The 18,561-nt window shown below is 46.5% G+C and overlaps 2 long non-coding RNA genes across 2 annotated transcripts in view; one reads left to right on the forward strand and one right to left on the reverse strand.

The window, feature by feature from the left end:
• The window catches only part of LOC142258023 (uncharacterized), a 59,423-nt gene extending 52,492 nt beyond the window's left edge, over positions 1–6,931 (forward strand). The window contains exons 2-4 of the long non-coding RNA XR_012727698.1: positions 5,031–5,143; positions 6,264–6,333; positions 6,852–6,931. This is a non-coding gene — a long non-coding RNA (uncharacterized LOC142258023). The remainder of the gene's footprint in view (positions 1–5,030; positions 5,144–6,263; positions 6,334–6,851) is intronic.
• The window catches only part of LOC142258024 (uncharacterized), a 45,787-nt gene that overhangs the window by 11,701 nt on the left and 15,525 nt on the right, over positions 1–18,561 (reverse strand). The gene's annotated exons all lie outside the window — the stretch shown is intronic.

An 18,561-nucleotide genomic window follows, 5' to 3' on the forward strand; every position in this document is an offset into this window, starting at 1 on the left:
TTTGCTGGATATGTTTTTTTTCAATAAATTGGAGGATACTCAGTTTAAAAAACAGATCCGTTTTTTGCCGGATCCGGCGTCCATAGGCTTCCATTGTAAATCACACTGTATCGCACCGGATCCGGCGCAATACGTTTTTTTTTTTTCAGAGACAAAAAAAACGTTCAATGAGACGTTCCATCCGGCCGATGCATTGAGTAATTACGCCGGATCCGTCAAAAGCCGGATGCAACGCGAGGCCATCAGGCACAATCCAGTGCTAATACAAATCAATGGGGATAAAACGGATCGGGCGCCGGATCCGTTTTATACGTTTTTTCCCCGATTGTGCCTGATGGAAAAAAAGTGATGTCTGAACCTGGTGGGCACAGCACCCAAGGAGTTACACTGGAGACACATCCTCGCCCTCTACAGTACACTGCGTTCTGCACAGTCAGGCCCCGGAGAGCGCGGCCGTGCGTAATAAACTGCAAACACCAGGAGTCCGCAGTGCCATTTACAATTCAGGGCAGGCTGCACATCACCGAAATTACATCGGGCAGATACAGGTTTGCAAAAAATAAACCTGCCATCGGCTTTTAACAAAGTGTTCTACAGTTACAAAACAGCCGAGGACTGAACTGAAAATGACCCTGTTTTGGATTAAATAATTTGGCAAAAGACAAAATGTCATGAAAAAGAATTCAGGATTAACGCAATTATCTTGTAACCTTAAAGTGTAACTCCGATTCAACAGAATAACCATTATAGAGCAGGAGTGTGCACAGCTTCTCAATCACTCTCACTAGCCAGGTACACGGCCCTCTTTGTCCTAGGTCACCCTCTCCGACACGGACCATTGAAGATCTGTATCGTTATTGAGAGCAAAATCACTAATGGAAGTTAAGAGGGAATACCCCCTTTATCTTTATCTCTATGCAGGGGAATTGGAGCTGAAAATGCTATGAAGACTTAAAAAATTATTCATCAGAGAATATTGTACCAAAGAATATTAAATAGTTTTTGTTATGTAATCTGAGCGCAACATGATCCGGATTCCAGGGGTGTGCACTTACTGGGATGTTTTGCTGTTTCAGTAAAATCAGTGTTTTATCAGCAGGAGATTATCACTACAGCACTAGATGTTTCGTGCCTCTTGGTCCAACCCCACCACCACAACTGTCAACAATGTACACAAGAAGCAACCAATCAGTGGTGTGGGCAGGGCTATACGCAGCTCAGCATTCCAAGCTATGCAGGATCTGCAAACTGAGATTCTATCACGACTGCAGCACCCAGTATATTAAGTGATACATCGCTGGAATCCGAGTCTCTGCCACTACATTATGCTGCTGTCAGATTACATGGGAAAAACCTGCTGACAAATTCCCTTTAAAATACAAGGTTAAAAATGCATTGGAGATCATAGGCAAAGTGTGACAAGGAGTTTCGCACAAACTCCGCCGACTGTCATGACAGCGTTGGGCTCTGTTCACATTGCAGATTCTGACTCTCCACCCGATAGTTTCACTGGTATCTAGGATCAGCACAGGCAGACACGCGTGTTGACCTGCTGTGTGCTGATTCATAGGCAGGCTAGCAAGAGTTAATCTCCTGCTGGTCTGCTTGCTCTTTTAGTCACTTCTGGGGAAGCCTATCACATCTGTTCCCCTCCTATTTATGCTGGTTGATTGCTTCCACGCATGCCAGCTATAGTTTATTCTATGTTGGCCTGTGAAGCGTGGTGTCCCAGACTTACTGGTGAAAGTTGTGCTATCTGCTGGATATGGTTGTGGAGTTTACCCCTGTAGTTTTGTAGTTTCCTTCCTGCTCTTATTTTACCTCCTGAACCTCTTATTGTCCTATCCTGTGTGTGTGCTGTGTGACAGAGTTTTGGTTTTCCCTTGTCTGTCTATATCTGTGGGTTTCACCACACTCCTGTCCTGTCCCTCCCTGCTGGTAGGGGGAATAGGATCAGGACTGGTCAGGAGCAGGGCCAGGAAGGAGACTCAGGCCTCTCCACCCTCAGGAGTATCCATGAGATTAGGGATAGCATAGGGGCCTCCTAGTTTGAGGGACAGCTTAGGAGCCCCAGTTCCCCGCTATCCCAGAGTCATTGTGTGTATGAGAAATGTTTTAAAAAAATGGGGTCCTCTTGACACCATCACCCCTGTTTGCAGCTCCTGTGGTTGCTGGATGTTCCAGAACTGCGCAGCGCCATACACTCTATAGTGGCCATTCTAAGGTACTGCAGCCACCAAAATTAGTGGGAGCGGAGCTGCAGTAGGCAACAATGGGCGATACACTGGTGTATGGAACTGTAGTGTACCGGCCCGGCACCCCTGCCCGCCATGGAGCTGCAAACAGCCGACATTAGTCTAATGTGTATGGGGGTCTTAAGTCCCAGACAACTCCTTTTATTATAAAGAGGTAATCAGACGATGGCATCTAGAAGGGAAGATCAGTAGGGATTTAGAAACTAAAACCCCAACGAATGTCTTGTTCATTTTTGCAAGTGTCTCATAGACAGCTCTGCTCCAGATTTTTCAGAAATTCAGATTTTCCCCCTCTAAAAGGAGCAGGATCATAATAGTCCTGAATAGGCTTGAAATTAACAACCACCTTCATAATGCAGAGCCATTAACATGCAACCAAATCCCCCAAATTCAGCCCGGCTCCTCTTACCGCCCCTTCATGGTGTCTTTCTAGGTGTAATCGCTAAGGATTTATCCCTCATTTATACAAAAAAAGGGAAAACTTAAACTAATTTTGCCTCCAGAAAAAGTTCCCAAAGTGTTTGATTTCCCTTCTATATGATCGGAAGAGACGTGTGTGATTCCAAGGGCTTTGTGAGACGCGGATTGTGCCTCGTTCTCACCCCATCTGCTCCCAAACCTCGAGCGAATCTGTAATGAGCCGCAATGTTCTTACGCCGTTCATTGTAGCCTTAGAAACGGCTTTTCATGCATTGTCCTGACTTCCATATCACCCCATGAAATAAGCCATTGGTCTTATCACAATCTATTACCGGAGAATGAAAAAAAGAGGAAGGCCACATCCAGAATTAAAGAAAGACAAACTGAAGAGCGACTCTCCTCCACTAGTGCCCCACACCATAAAACAGAAATATACAAAGTGTCAAGAGCCGCCTACAAGCATGAACCGCAACAACAAGGCCATTCTTCAGTTGCCATAAAATGTTACTTAGTTATATCTGTTACTAAATAAACTAGGGTGACAACTTAAAGGAGTATTCCTACTTCTCAGCTATGGATGAGCGGGCACTACCATGCTCAGGAGCTCAGTACTCATAACTAGTGATGAGCGAGCACTACCATGCTCAGGAGCTCAGTACTCATAACTAGTGATGAGCGAGCACTACCATGCTCAGGAGCTCAGTACTCATAACTAGTGATGAGCGAGCACTACCATGGTCAGGAGCTCAGTACTCATAACTAGTGATGAGCGGGCACTACCATGCTCGGGTGCTCTGTACTCGTAACTAGTGATGAGCGGGCACTACCATGCTCAGGTGCTCTGTACTCGTAACTAGTGATGAGTGGGCACTACCATGCTCAGGTGCTCTGTACTCGTAACTAGTGATGAGCGGGCACTACCATGCTCAGGTGCTCTGTACTCGTAACTAGTGATGAGCGGGCACTACCATGCTCGGGTGCTCGGTACTCGTAACTAGTGATGAGCGGGCACTACCATGCTCGGGTGCTCGGTACTCGTAACTAGTGATGAGCGGGCACTATCATGCTCGGGTGCTCAGTACTGGTAACTAGTGATGAGTGGGCATTACCATGCTCGGGTGCTCTGTACTCGTAACTAGTGATGAGCGGGCACTACCATGCTCGGGTGCTCTGTACTCGTAACTAGTGATGAGCGGGCACTACCATGCTCAGGTGCTCTGTACTCGTAACTAGTGATGAGCGAGCACTACCATGCTCAGGAGCTCAGTACTCATAACTAGTGATGAGCGAGCACTACCATGCTCAGGAGCTCAGTACTCATAACTAGTGATGAGCGAGCACTACCATGGTCAGGAGCTCAGTACTCATAACTAGTGATGAGCGGGCACTACCATGCTCGGGTGCTCTGTACTCGTAACTAGTGATGAGCGGGCACTACCATGCTCAGGTGCTCTGTACTCGTAACTAGTGATGAGTGGGCACTACCATGCTCAGGTGCTCTGTACTCGTAACTAGTGATGAGCGGGCACTACCATGCTCAGGTGCTCTGTACTCGTAACTAGTGATGAGCGGGCACTACCATGCTCGGGTGCTCGGTACTCGTAACTAGTGATGAGCGGGCACTACCATGCTCGGGTGCTCGGTACTCGTAACTAGTGATGAGCGGGCACTATCATGCTCGGGTGCTCAGTACTGGTAACTAGTGATGAGTGGGCACTACCATGCTCGGGTGCTCTGTACTCGTAACTAGTGATGAGCGGGCACTACCATGCTCGGGTGCTCTGTACTCGTAACTAGTGATGAGCGGGCACTACCATGCTCGGGTGCTCAGTACTCGTAACTAGTGATGAGCGGACACTACCATGCTCCGGTGCTCTGTACTCGTAACTAGTGATGAGCGGACACTACCATGCTCCGGTGCTCTGTACTCGTAACTAGTGATGAGCGGGCACTACCATGCTAGGGTGCTCTGTACTCGTAACTAGTGATGAGCAGGCATCAAATAAACATCCATTGACAAGACTCCTCTAGTGCTGCACCTGTCATCTATTGTATCAGGATGGTAGAGTCTCCTGCAGCTCATTGTGGTGTTGTTGCGATGGTGCTATAATAGGGATCATTTCACCCTACATGATATACAGGGGCAGGTACATCCCCCATCCATAGGGGGCTTAGCCTTGGGTGCATAGGTCCATCAGTAGAGGGCTTGCTCTGAATTTTGGTGTTTTGCATTTTTTTTATGTTCTGTTTGTTTCTTTGTCACTAATTTAATGTGTTTATTTGTGTTATTGCACTTTTTTATTTATTTATTAATTTATTTATGTATTTTTTTTACATGTGCACTTGGGTCCCAAGCTCGTTTGTTTTAGGATGACGTCCCCTTGGCCCAATCTGAATAACGTCCTTGTGATGCCTCCCGTTCCTCATACCGCACCCCGGCCCCCGTCTCCCGCCAGTTCAGGAATAAGGTGATGTATTGTTTTATTTGTAAATAATCACAATGATTATCGGAACATCCTACTCCAGATAACTGTGATCTAGGAAGCCTGGAAGAAAGCCAGAATCAGCGCTGGGCGCTTGCCAAGGGCGCAGCGTGACTCTAAGGATGGCAGCCGCATTCTTCCTCATTAATCCGCTATTTTCACTGCAGTTATCTGTGATCAATGGTGTGTGAATCTGGCATGGAGAAATAAGTTGCAGCCACACGGCGTCCCACAACCAGATCCGGGGATCCATAATACATTCACTACTGAAAAAAAAACAGCTAAATTTGCCGCATGGGAATATTTTATAGACGCCCGGGGCTCTGAGCAAAACTTCCAGCAGATCCTGGCACTCAGCATGCTGGGAGCTGTAGTTTCTCATTGGGAACAAATTGCTGTAAATTTCAAAGTCTTAAGGCCCCGTTACACGCAACGACATCGCTAAAGAGATGTCGTTGGGGGTCACGGAATTCATGACGCACATCCGGCCTCGTTAGCGACGTTGTTGCGTGTGACACGTATGAGCGACCGCAAAATACTCACCAAATTGTTGATCGTTGACACGTCGTCCATTTCCCAAATATCGTTCCTCGTTCTGGACGCAGGTTGTTGGTCGTTCCTGAGGCAGCCCACATCCCTACGTGTGACACCTCGGGAACGAGGAACAACACCGTACCTGCGTCCTCCTGCAACGAGGTGGGCATGACTTTCATGCGGCTGCTCTCCACCCCTCTGCTTCTATTGGACGCCTGCCGTGTGACGTCGCACGAAGTGCCCCTTTAGAAAGGAGGCAGTTCGCCAGCCACAGCGACGTTGCTAGGCAGTTAAGTCCGTGTGATGGGGCTTAGCGATATTGTGCGCCACAGGTAGCGATTTGCCTGTGACACACAAACAACGGGGGCGGGTGCTTTCACGAGCGACATCAAGAGTGATGTCGCTGCATGTAAAGCCCCCTTAATATTGATTTATTGGAAATTTGGGCATATTTTTAAAGTAGCACAGAATTTGGACTCTAATTAATGTCATTCTGTATCTTTTAATTATTGTATATATTTCTATTTCCTTTCCAAGCCACAAGCCTAAATAAAATTCTGTCTCTCTCCAGCTGCCACCAGAGGGCGCTCACCGACTGCATATTGATGGAGCTCCCATTAGTGTCAATGAGAGCTGTACAGGTAAAGTAACGCCGATCACCAGCTCCATGGGAGTCATTGCTTTTGAAGTTGGCACCAACTATAAGAGCAGTTTATGATTGATCCACAGCAGTGTCTGGAGGTGGGAAAACCTCCATTGTTATTTTATATCTTTGGCCAATCCTGCCAAAGTGTATCAAGTTCAGCCTACTTTAATCCAAATCTAAAGCGCACTAAATACTGGTGATTTGGGAAAGCCTTGTGCATCACGGCATAATGTAACCCCGTAATTGCCAGCACCGAGATGAAAATGCAGCAGGAATACCTACTCAAGTGAATGTCATTTTTTTATGGTTATGCATAGTCCTCGTTTCTTCATAAGTTCCTTCTCAGCTGAGCAAGTGGTTTTGTATCACATACCTCACGTACAAGGGAAGGGGTCACTTCTTCTTTTAATCCGTCTCCCCTTACCCTCAATATTCATGATGTGCTCGCAGCCTGTATTAGGATACGCCTTCCAGCAGTCATTAAAACTTTAAAACTGTCTTTATTTCCTCCAGGTTTTAAGAAAATGACCATGTGTATTTGAAAACCCTCATCAGAGCCCTCGGGAGCGAAGACCCATCCCCAACGCGTTTCAGGTTCTTACCTACAATGTCGCTTAAAGTCGTAATGACATTGATTGTGGGGTCGCTGGGGTCCTCGAATGGCGCTAAACACGGAAGCTGAGATGATCAAAGTTGTATTATTTTGAATGTATAGTGCAGTGATGACGGGGTTAATTTACACGGCACAATCGGCGCCCATTGCAGGATCATCCGAATCCTGCTGGTTTATACAGGGCCGCAGCTGGATGAAGCATTAACAAGCGCTTGTTATATACAGTGTAGGTGCAGAGAGGGGCGGCCGGGAGGGGGGAGTCTGAGCGGATCCGTCATAGCTTCCAGATGACAACTCTAGTCACACTTGGTCTGGACGTGAGATGCCAAAAGCCTCTCACCCCGGAGTCTCAGGGTGCTAGAGATATCTGTCAAGACCGCAACACATCAAGAAGAAAGATACACATTTACCCACCAGACTTAAAGGAGCAAGACACAGAACTATATAAATGTTCATTCTGAAGCTTAAAAGCAAGGCATACGACTGTACATTATCCCACCCTCCTCCCCTTCTCCCCACCTTCCCTACTTTCCTCCATCCATCCCTCCCTCCAGCTATCCCTTCCTCAATCCTTCCCTCCAACCATCTATCCATCCCAAGATCTCTCCATCCATCCCTCACTCCATCCATCTCTCCATCTATCTCTCTCTCCATCCCCCCCTCCATTCATACATCTAACCCTCAATCCATCTATCCATCACTCCATCCATCTCTCCATCTATCCATCACTCCATCCATCTCTCCATCTATCCATCACTCCATCCATCTCTCCATCTATCCCTCACTGCGTCCATCTCTCCATCTATCTCTCTCTCCATCCCTCCCTCCATTCATCCATCTAACCCTCAATCCATCTATCCATCACTCCATCCATCTCTCCATCTATCCATCACTCCATCCATCTCTCCATCTATCCATCACTCCATCCATCTCTCCATCTATCCCTCACTGCGTCCCTCCCTCCATCTATTCATCTATCCATCCATCTCTCCATCTATCCCTCTCTCCATCCCTCCCTCCATTCATCCATCTAACCCTCACTCCATCCATTGATCACTCCATCCATTGATCACTCCATCCATTGATCACTCCATCCATCCATCACTCCATCCATCCATCACTCCATCCATCGATCACTCCATCCATCCATCACTCCATCCATCCATCTATCCATCCATCCATCTATCCATCCATCCATCTATCCCTTACTCCATCCATCCATCTCTCCATCTATCCCTCCATCTATCCATCTATCCCTTCCTCCATCCATTTATCTATTTCTCTCTACATTTATCCCTCACTTAATCCATCTATCCCTCTCTCCATCCCTCCCTCCATCGATCCTTCCATCCATCTATCTCTCACTCCATCCCGCCCTCTATCCATCCATATCTCCATCTATGCCTCACTCATCCATCTCTCCTTCTCTCCATCCATCCCTCCCTTTCTCCCTTCCTCCATATATCCCTCTCTGCATCCATCACTCTCTACATCCATCCTTTCATCTATTACTCCCTCTGTCACGTCATCCATCTATCCAACTCTCCATCCATCTCTCCTTCCATTCATCCTTTTATCCATCCCTCCTTCCCTTCTCCCAACCTTCCCTCTATTCCTTATTCCATCCATCACTCCCTCCTTCCTTTCATATTTAGAATTTGCATAATCTTATTTCAAAAGAAAATAGTATCCTGACCAGACAATAAAAGGTCAATATTTTCATACGGGAGGACTTGTATGTAAAAAAACATGACCTTCACACAATTGAATGATTCATTCTGGCGTATCTCCCCTCCTGACTCACTACCTGGTGACAGCCACCCAGTGACAGCCAATTACAGCCACCCAGTGAAAGCCGCGCACTGACAGCCACCCAGAAACAGCCGCGCAGTGACAGCCGTGCAGTGACAGCCACCCAGTGGCAGCCGCCCAGTGACAGCTGCCCAGTGACAGCCACCCAGATACAGCCGCGCAGTGACAGCCACCCAGATACAGCCGCGCAGTGACAGCCACCCAGTAACAGCCACCCAGATACAGCAGCGCATTGACAGCCGCGCATTGACAGCTGCCCAGTGACAGCCACCCAGATACAGCCGCGCAGTGACAGCCACCCAGTGACAGCCACTCACATATGGACCATCAGTGATGAGCGTGGTGGCTCAGTATTGTAGATGCACACAGACAAGGCGCCAGTCACCCAGGTACATGTAGTGCACCATTGCTGGCTTACAGCCTATTGTTGAGGCCTAAGCTATTATCCGGGATCCTAGTGCAGCTAAAATACTAAGCATCCACCTCCCCATGATCGGGGTGGGTGGTCGTCTGCCCCCCGCCGCCTCTTATCATGGGGTCCTGCCAGTACTATGAACAGGGACCTTTCTTTTCTGTGAAGGTTTTTTGTGGGGGTTTGATGTCCTGATTCAATGAGTTTCCTTTATTTTTAAAGAGAAAATGTCCCCAAATGTTGTGATCCTGTAGATATAGGTTTAGGCTGTGTTCACACTTCGCATTTTTGCAGCATAAATCATTTTTAGGAGCCAAAACTCTCCAAATCCTCCTCAAAAACTTGAGTTTTTAACTCAGCTTTGTGCTAAGGAAAAAAATAATTTTCTATGATTTTTTATTTTTTTTACCAAAAAGCAATCCGGAATAACACACAAAAACTGCAAATAAACAAAAAAAACCACAAAACGCACACATGGTATATATTGTGTAATGGACAATTGTGGGTGTATCCCAAGACAAGCGGCCCACTAACCATATATACTGCACAGTCATCTTTTCTCATAATCTATATTATTCGGGGACACAGACTATATACTGTACTAGATACAGAAGGCCGTTCAGCCTTGAGGAGGGTATGAAGATGCAGAACTAAAGCTGTAAACTTGAAGGAGACGTTCACTTTTCTATATAGAGGTAATCATTGCTGCTAATGTCCTGTCACCTGTCAATCAGGCATATGTCCTGGTGGGTATGGGGAGATGTTCCGGCATCAGCAGTGCTCACCTCCTGATGCGGATGGGACCGCTGCGGCACAATCCCTTTAATCTCCGCACTGGCAATGGATGTGAAGAATCACTATCCAATTCTGTTCTCAACAGAAACAATCAGCCTTTTTCTTACGTCATGGTGTTTGCCGTAGGAGGCTCAGTATACAAGATGTACAGCCGTACTGAATGCTGGATACAGTGTCCTCGCTGAGGCTTGTGAGGGGGCGTACGGGAAAACTTCTCTTCATGCATGAAAATGAAGCTGAACGCAGACCAGAGAGACTGATCCCGGAGAATCAGAGGGAAGAAGAACTTCATCTTTGGTGTTCACTGCGGTTTCCTCAATAAACCACTCATAAATCTGCGACAATTGGGATAAAAATCATTAATATGAAAACCACAAATGCTCTGTACTCGTAACTAGTGATGAGCGGGCACTACCATGCTCAGGTGCTCAGTACTCGTAACTAGTGATGAGCGGGCACTACCATGCTCGGGTGCTCAGTACTGGTAACTAGTGATGAGCGGGCACTACCATGCTCGGGTGCTCAGTACTGGTAACTAGTGATGAGCGGGCACTACCATGCTCGGCTGCTCAGTACTGGTAACTAGTGATGAGTGGGCACTACCATGCTCGGGTGCTCAGTACTTGTAACTAGTGATGAGTGGGCACTACCATGCTCGGGTGCTCTGTACTCGTAACTAGTGATGAGCGGGCTCTACCATGCTCGGGTGCTCTGTACTTGTAACTAGTGATGAGTGGGCACTACCATGCTCGGGTGCTCAGTACTTGTAACTAGTGATGAGTGGGCACTACCATGCTCGGGTGCTCAGTACTTGTAACTAGTGATGAGTGGGCACTACCATGCTCGGGTGCTCAGTACTTGTAACTAGTGATGAGCGGGCACTACCATGCTCGGGTGCTCTGTACTCGTAACTAGTGATGGGTTGGCTCTACCATGCTCGGGTGCTCAGTACTTGTAACTAGTGATGAGCGGGCACTACCATGCTCGGGTGCTCAGTACTTGTAACTAGTGATGAGTGGGCACTACCATGCTCGGGTGCTCTGTACTTGTAACTAGTGATGAGCGGGCACTACCATGCTCGGGTGCTCAGTACTCGTAACTAGTGATGAGTGGGCACTACCATGCTCGGGTGCTCAGTACTGGTAACTAGTGATGAGCGGGCACTACCATGCTCGGGTGCTCAGTACTGGTAACTAGTGATGAGCGGGCACTACCATGCTCGGGTGCTCAGTACTTGTAACTAGTGATGAGCGGGCACTACCATGCTCGGGTGCTCTGTACTCGTAACTAGTGATGGGTTGGCTCTACCATGCTCGGGTGCTCAGTACTTGTAACTAGTGATGAGCGGGCACTACCATGCTCGGGTGCTCAGTACTTGTAACTAGTGATGAGCGGGCACTACCATGCTCAGGTGCTCTGTACTTGTAACTAGTGATGAGCGGGCTCTACCATGCTCGGGTGCTCAGTACTCGTAACTAGTGATGAGCGGGCTCTACCATGCTCAGGTGCTCTGTACTCGTAACTAGTAATGAGCGGGCACTACCATGCTCGGGTGCTCAGTACTCGTAACTAGTGATGAGCGGGCTCTACCATGCTCAGGTGCTCTGTACTCGTAACTAGTAATGAGCGGGCACTACCATGCTCGGGTGCTCAGTACTCGTAACTAGTGATGAGCGGGCACTACCATGCTCAGGTGCTCAGTACTTGTAACTAGTGATGAGCGGGCACTACCATGCTTGGGTACTCAGTACTCGTAACTAGTAATGAGCGGGCACTACCATGCTCGGGTGCTCTGTACTCGTAACTAGTGATGAGCGGGCACTACCATGCTCAGGTGCTCAGTACTCGTAACTAGTGATGAGCGGGCACTACCATGCTCAGGTGCTCAGTACTCGTAACTAGTAATGAGCGGGCACTACCATGCTCGGGTGCTCTGTACTCGTAACTAGTGATGAGCGGGCACTACCATGCTCAGGTGTTCAGTACTTGTAACTAGTGATGAGCGGGCACTACCATGCTCGGGTACTCAGTACTCGTAACTAGTAATGAGCGGGCACTACCATGCTCGGGTGCTCAGTACTCGTAACTAGTGATGAGCGGGCACTACCATGCTCAGGTGCTCAGTACTTGTAACTAGTGATGAGCGGGCACTACCATGCTCAGGTGCTCAGTACTTGTAACTAGTGATGAGCGGGCACTACCATGCTCAGGTGCTCAGTACTTGTAACTAGTGATGAGCGGGCACTACCATGCTCGGGTGCTCAGTACTCGTAACTAGTAATGAGCGGGCACTACCATGCTCGGGTGCTCTGTACTCGTAACTAGTGATGAGCGGGCACTACCATGCTCAGGTGCTCAGTACTTGTAACTAGTGATGAGCGGGCACTACCATGCTTGGGTACTCAGTACTCGTAACTAGTAATGAGCGGGCACTACCATGCTCGGGTGCTCTGTACTCGTAACTAGTGATGAGCGGGCACTACCATGCTCAGGTGCTCAGTACTCCTAACTAGTGATGAGTGAGTGGCGACACTGCTGGAATGGTGCCGGCATCGGAGGTGAGGATAAGCTTTGTAATGGGGGTATACATGTGGAATGAGGATGGGTTGTCTGAGTAGTGGACAACCCCTTTAAAATCAATTTCACAAGAGTATAATACAGATGCAAAAAGCCTTTTGGATTAAACTCGTGTTACTGAGCTAATGCTGCGCATGTTAAGGGCTCAGAATAGCTCGGCAATCGCTTAATTCCACCCACCCCAGTAGGGCATGGATCCCAGTGGTGACATCTACTGGAAAATCTTAAAGGGCTAGTCCTGCTCCACTCCCTTGTACATAGAGAGGCGAGTGCTTGAAGGTGACGTCAGGTCTCGTGATACTTTCTCGCAGGTATCAGTAGATGTGATGTAGATGTCACCGGCCCCGCTCGTCCTTTTATACGCAAGTGAGAGAAGAAGGACTGTCCCTTTTAAATACATAGCACAAGAAGGGCACCTTCACTTTAAGAAAATGAAGTGACGTCTTCTAGAGTAAACAGTGGAGAAGTATTTCAGTATACACAGGCGATAAACCTTATCCCGCGTCAGTCACATGGCGGCTGCTGAATCATATCCACCATAATCTGTGCGGACATTTGACTTTCATCCGTTCCCTGCCGAATTAGCTGGGGGGCACAGAGTGTCTGGTGTATCCAGAGGTGACCTTGTCAGAATTACCTGGCTGCACTGATTTATAACACTATTTTTGCAGTCAGCAGCCTCCAAAATTAACAGCCGGTGCTGAATTGCTAGAAAGCAGGATATTACCATTGATTAGGAACTAGAAATCCATCCAACTGAGACGCGCCTTCAAAACATTGTATCTAAATTGCAAGCCTTTTGGTTAAAATCCACCCTCTGTGCTTTACACTGCAGCTTTGCTTCCTGATATTAGTTGCTGTGTATGATAATAAGCAAAGCATCAAAAGCTCCCCTGGGGATCAGTTTCCGGTCAGACAGCGACAGATTACTGACGTGACCACAGCACAAGTGACCTGCCATTTTTTTCATTTGGTCATCCCTAGTCATGAAGCTGCCATGGGGGCGCAATTCCTAAAATAATAGTATATTAGGTAATTGTCCTAACAAAATTGTTGATGCTTTTCCAAAATTGACGGTAAAAACCTTTGTTTAAAGCATTTTATGTTCGTTCAAACTCACCTGTGACAAGTATCAGGTGTGGGCAATAAGAAAATCACACCTGAAACCAGATTAAAAAGGGAGAAGTTGACTCAATTTTGGCATTGTAAGTCTGTATGTGTCACACTAAGCATGGAGAACAGAAAGACGAGAAGAGAACTGTCTGAGGACTTGAGAGCCAAAATTGTTGAAAAATATCAACAATCTCAAGGTTACAAGTCAGTTTCCGGAGATCTTGATGTTTCTTTGTCCATAGTTCGCAACACAATGAAGTTTGCAACCCATGGCACTGTAGGTAATCTCCCTGGATGAGGACAGCAGAGAAAAATTGGTGAAAGATTGTAATGCAAGATAGTCCGGATGGTGGATAAGCCGCCCCAGTCAAGTTCCAAATAAATTCAAGCTGTCCTGCAGGCTCAGGGGGCATCAGAGTCAACACAAACTATCCATCCACATCTGAATAAAATGAAATGCTATGGAGGAGACCCAGGAGGAATCCACTGCTGACACAGAGACATAACAAAGCTATACTGGTAACCAAAATCCTTCTGGGAAAGCTTGTTTTGGATAGATGAGACCAAGATAGAGGTTCTTGGTAAAGCACATCATTCTACTGTTTACCTTTTTTGCTTTTTTTTTGTTTTTTTCCCAACCAATTTTTATTGTAGGAAGTTACATTACAAAAAGAAGAAATTCAGGTATCATTGACAATAATACACAAAGAGAACAACGCTGTAACATGTGGTAGTATAACCTTTGATTATAAATACCATACTATGAAGAAAAAGACATAGTATGGTATTTATATCAGGCTATCCCCCTCTTTTTTTTGCTTGGATCTGCACTCTCCCCATTTGGCACAGGTGATTTTAATCAGCAGGAGACTGCAAGAGGGGCCAGCCTTCTTTTTGCTCCCAGTTCACATATGGGAGCCAGTGGGAGGTGAGTGCACAGCTCCTCTCACTGCGTGCTGGTGCTGTGTGGTGGCTGCTGTCGTGGTGGTGTCGTGTCAGTGGGGCGGCGCGGCCTGGAGCCTTGGGGGCTTCGCCTTGCAGCATGGGTGCTGTGAGGCACCAGGTCGCCCGCCCTGCTGGCGTTTTATCGCTGCGGCGGTGGTCAGTGCACAGTGCCGCACAAAAAGGTCAGGTTAGGGACCCACTCAAGAGGTTTGCCGTGACGTGGCAGTGGGCTTAATACAATCTGATCAGAATGGTAACAAAAGAACCTCATGTTCTATTTAATTTTTTGCCTAGCGGCTTTAGATCAATGTATTTTTGGGATGTGCGATCCATGTCTTTTTCTTCATAGTATGATAACCTTTGATTATGATTCATATTTCCTATCAAACCACCGACAATCATGTCTGATGCATGTTGCAACTTTTTTTAGGTTAATCAATACCCAATATGTATAGCGTCAACCTACAATTTACTCTTTAATCCTCAAAACGAGGCTTCCAAACAACCAGAACCAGAGAGTAAGAAAGGAAGATAAGAAATGGGAGGAGAGAGAGAGAGAGGTGGAGGGAGGGGGTGAACCATGGATGGTTGCAAGGAGGTAACTAGGGAGGGGGAGAGGGGAGGGGGGGGGAATTAGATGGCATTCCGGGTCTACTGTTTACTGAAAATGGAAAAGAAAAGAACACAGCACCTAAAGTCAGGCATGGTGGAAGCTCAAAGATGTTTTGGGGTTGTTTTGCTGACTCTGGCACTGGGTTCCTTGACAGTGACAGTGTGCAAGGAACCATGAAATCTGAAGATTACCAAAGGATTTTAGGGTGCAATGTAGTGCTCAGAGTCAGAAAGCTGTGTTTGCATTTTAATTCATGGGTCATCCAGCAGTACAATGACCCCAAACACTTCAAGAAGCCCCCAGGAATGGATGGAAGCAAAGCACTGAAGAGATCTGAAAAGGCAGCAATGATTCCGGATCTAAATCCCATTGGCACCTGTGGGGAGATCTTAAAATTGCTGTTGGGAGAAGAGAAGAAGCCTTGAAATATGAGAGACCTGGAGACGTTTATAAAGAAGAGTCCAAAATTCCAGGTGAGAGAAGTAAGAAGCTTGTGGACGCAACTGAGGGAAGTTATTTATTCCAAAGGGTAAAGGGTGTGCAACCCAATATTAAATAGAAGGTGTAAACGATGTTGTCCGGCCCATTGTTTGAGTTTTGTGTGAAATTATGTCCAATTTACCTTTTTTTCTTAGTTTTTTTTTTCTGTTCTTCCAATACACATAAAGGAAATAAACGTGTATAACATAAGATGTGTAATTGCAATAATTTTCTTGGAGAAATACTTCATTTTCTGGAACAATTTCAAGGGTGCCAACACTTTAGGTCATGACTGTATGTGCAAAGGGAAAAATATGTAAAGTATGACATTCTTGTACCAGTCCTGCACGGCTCACATGCTGGATATTATTAATGTTTTCCAGCTGGCGGTATAATGCACACAGCCCACACCCAAACCCTGGGACTGTTCTGCATCACGAGTCAGAAAATCCCCCAGGACATTCCTAGTCGGAGCCGGGCATCTACGAAGCATAACAATCTGATATTCTGCTCTTCTGGAAAAAAAAATGTTTCTGACTAAATAACGGTACATGATTTTGCAGCTAAAATTGGGCTGAGAAATTGGATATTTATTGTGGAACATAATTTTGAATATGGAACTTGCTAACAATACCAAAGGCAATGCTAGCTTAAAGGGTTATTGCCCTCCTTGATGTGCCCGATTTGTTAAAAGTGCTTTCTGTACCTATAGTGCCCTTGTGGGGTGGTTGGGGATTTACAGGGAGGAGATGCCCCTTTAATAAGGAATTGTACTGTCAACACATTTTTCATAAATCAATAGTACGACTATATGAAACTTTGTAATATATCTTATCAGAGAAATATTCTTCTTTCTCCACTTATGAGACACTTCTCTCCCTGCCTCCTGCACTTGTCATCCACTCCAAAAAGCAGCTCAACTCTGTCTTGCTCAAGGCAGACTTCATCCACAGTGTGCTGTCAGATTAAACAGCCCAGGGAAGGATTGAGGAGCAGAATGAGAAAACTGCAAAAAGAGACTTTTCTAGCAATTTTCTACTTCACCCCAGAGCTGGATTCACATCTACACTGTTCAGCACTACTGTATAATGTCCTCCATGCTGCTGCTCTCTATACAGTGTTTGTTTATCTCCCCCAGTGCTGAAATCATAGCTACACTATTCAGTACTACTGTATAATGTCCTCCATGCTGCTGCTTTCTATACAGTGTTTGTTTATCTCCCCCAGTGCTGAAATCATAGCTACACTATTCAGTACTACTGTATAATGTCCTCCATGCTGCTGCTTTCTATACAGTGTTTGTTTATCTCCCCCCCAGTGCTGGATTCACATCTACACTGTTCAGTACCACTGTCTAATTTTCTCCATACTGCTGCTTTCTATACAGTGCTTATCTCCCCCCAGTGCTGGACTCACAGCTACACTGTTCAGTACTACTGTATAATGTCCTCCATGCTGCTGCTTTCTATAAAGTATTTGTTTATCTCCCCCCCCAGTGCTGGACTCACAGCTACACTGTTCAGTACTACTGTATAATGCCCTCCATGCTGCTGCTTTCTATAAATTATGTGTTTATCTCCCCCCAGTGCTGGACTCACAGCTACACTGTTCAGTACTACTATAAAATGTCCTCCATGCTGCTGCTTTCTATAAATTATTTGTTTATCTCCCCCCCCCCAGTGCTGGACTCACAGCTACACTGTTCAGTACTACTGTATAATGTCCTCCATGCTGCTGCTTTCTATAAAGTATTTGTTTATCCCCCCCCCAGTGCTGGACTCACAGCTACACTGTTCAGTACTACTATAAAATGTCCTCCATGCTGCTGCTTTCTATAAATTATTTGTTTATCTCCCCCCCCCCAGTGCTGGACTCACAGCTACACTGTTCAGTACTACTGTATAATGTCCTCCATGCTGCTGCTTTCTATAAATTATTTGTTTATCTCCCCCCCCCAGTGCTGGACTCACAGCTACACTGTTCAGTACTACTGTATAATGTCCTCCATGCTGCTGCTTTCTATAAAGTATTTGTTTATCCCCCCCCCCCAGTGCTGGACTCACAGCTACACTGTTCAGTACTACTGTATAATGCCCTCCATGCTGCTGCTTTCTATAAATTATGTGTTTATCTCCCCCCAGTGCTGGACTCACAGCTACACTGTTCAGTACTACTGTATAATGCCCTCCATGCTGCTGCTTTCTATAAATTATGTGTTTATCTCCCCCCAGTGCTGGACTCACAGCTACACTGTTCAGTACTACTATAAAATGTCCTCCATGCTGCTGCTTTCTATAAAGTATTTGTTTATCCCCCCCCCAGTGCTGGACTCACAGCTACACTGTTCAGTACTACTGTATAATGCCCTCCATGCTGCTGCTTTCTATAAATTATGTGTGTATCTCCCCCCAGTGCTGGACTCACAGCTACACTGTTCAGTACTACTGTATAATGTCCTCCATGCTGCTGCTTTCTATAAATTATTTGTTTATCTCCCCCCCCAGTGCTGGACTCACAGCTACACTGTTCAGTACTACTGTATAATGTCCTCCATGCTGCTGCTTTCTATAAATTATTTGTTTATCTCCCCCCCCAGTGCTGGACTCACAGCTACACTGTTCAGTGCTACTGTATAATGCCCTCCATGCTGCTGCTTTCTATAAATTATTTATCTCCCCCCCCAGTGCTGGACTCACAGCTACACTGTTCAGTACTACTGTATAATGTCCTCCATGCTGCTGCTTTCTATAAATTATTTGTTTATCTCCCCCCCCAGTGCTGGACTCACAGCTACACTGTTCAGTACTACTGTATAATGTCCTCCATGCTGCTGCTTTCTATAAAGTATTTGTTTATCCCCCCC

This window comes from Anomaloglossus baeobatrachus, chromosome 12 (genome assembly GCF_048569485.1).
Source record: "Anomaloglossus baeobatrachus isolate aAnoBae1 chromosome 12, aAnoBae1.hap1, whole genome shotgun sequence".
NCBI lineage: Eukaryota > Metazoa > Chordata > Amphibia > Anura > Aromobatidae > Anomaloglossus > Anomaloglossus baeobatrachus.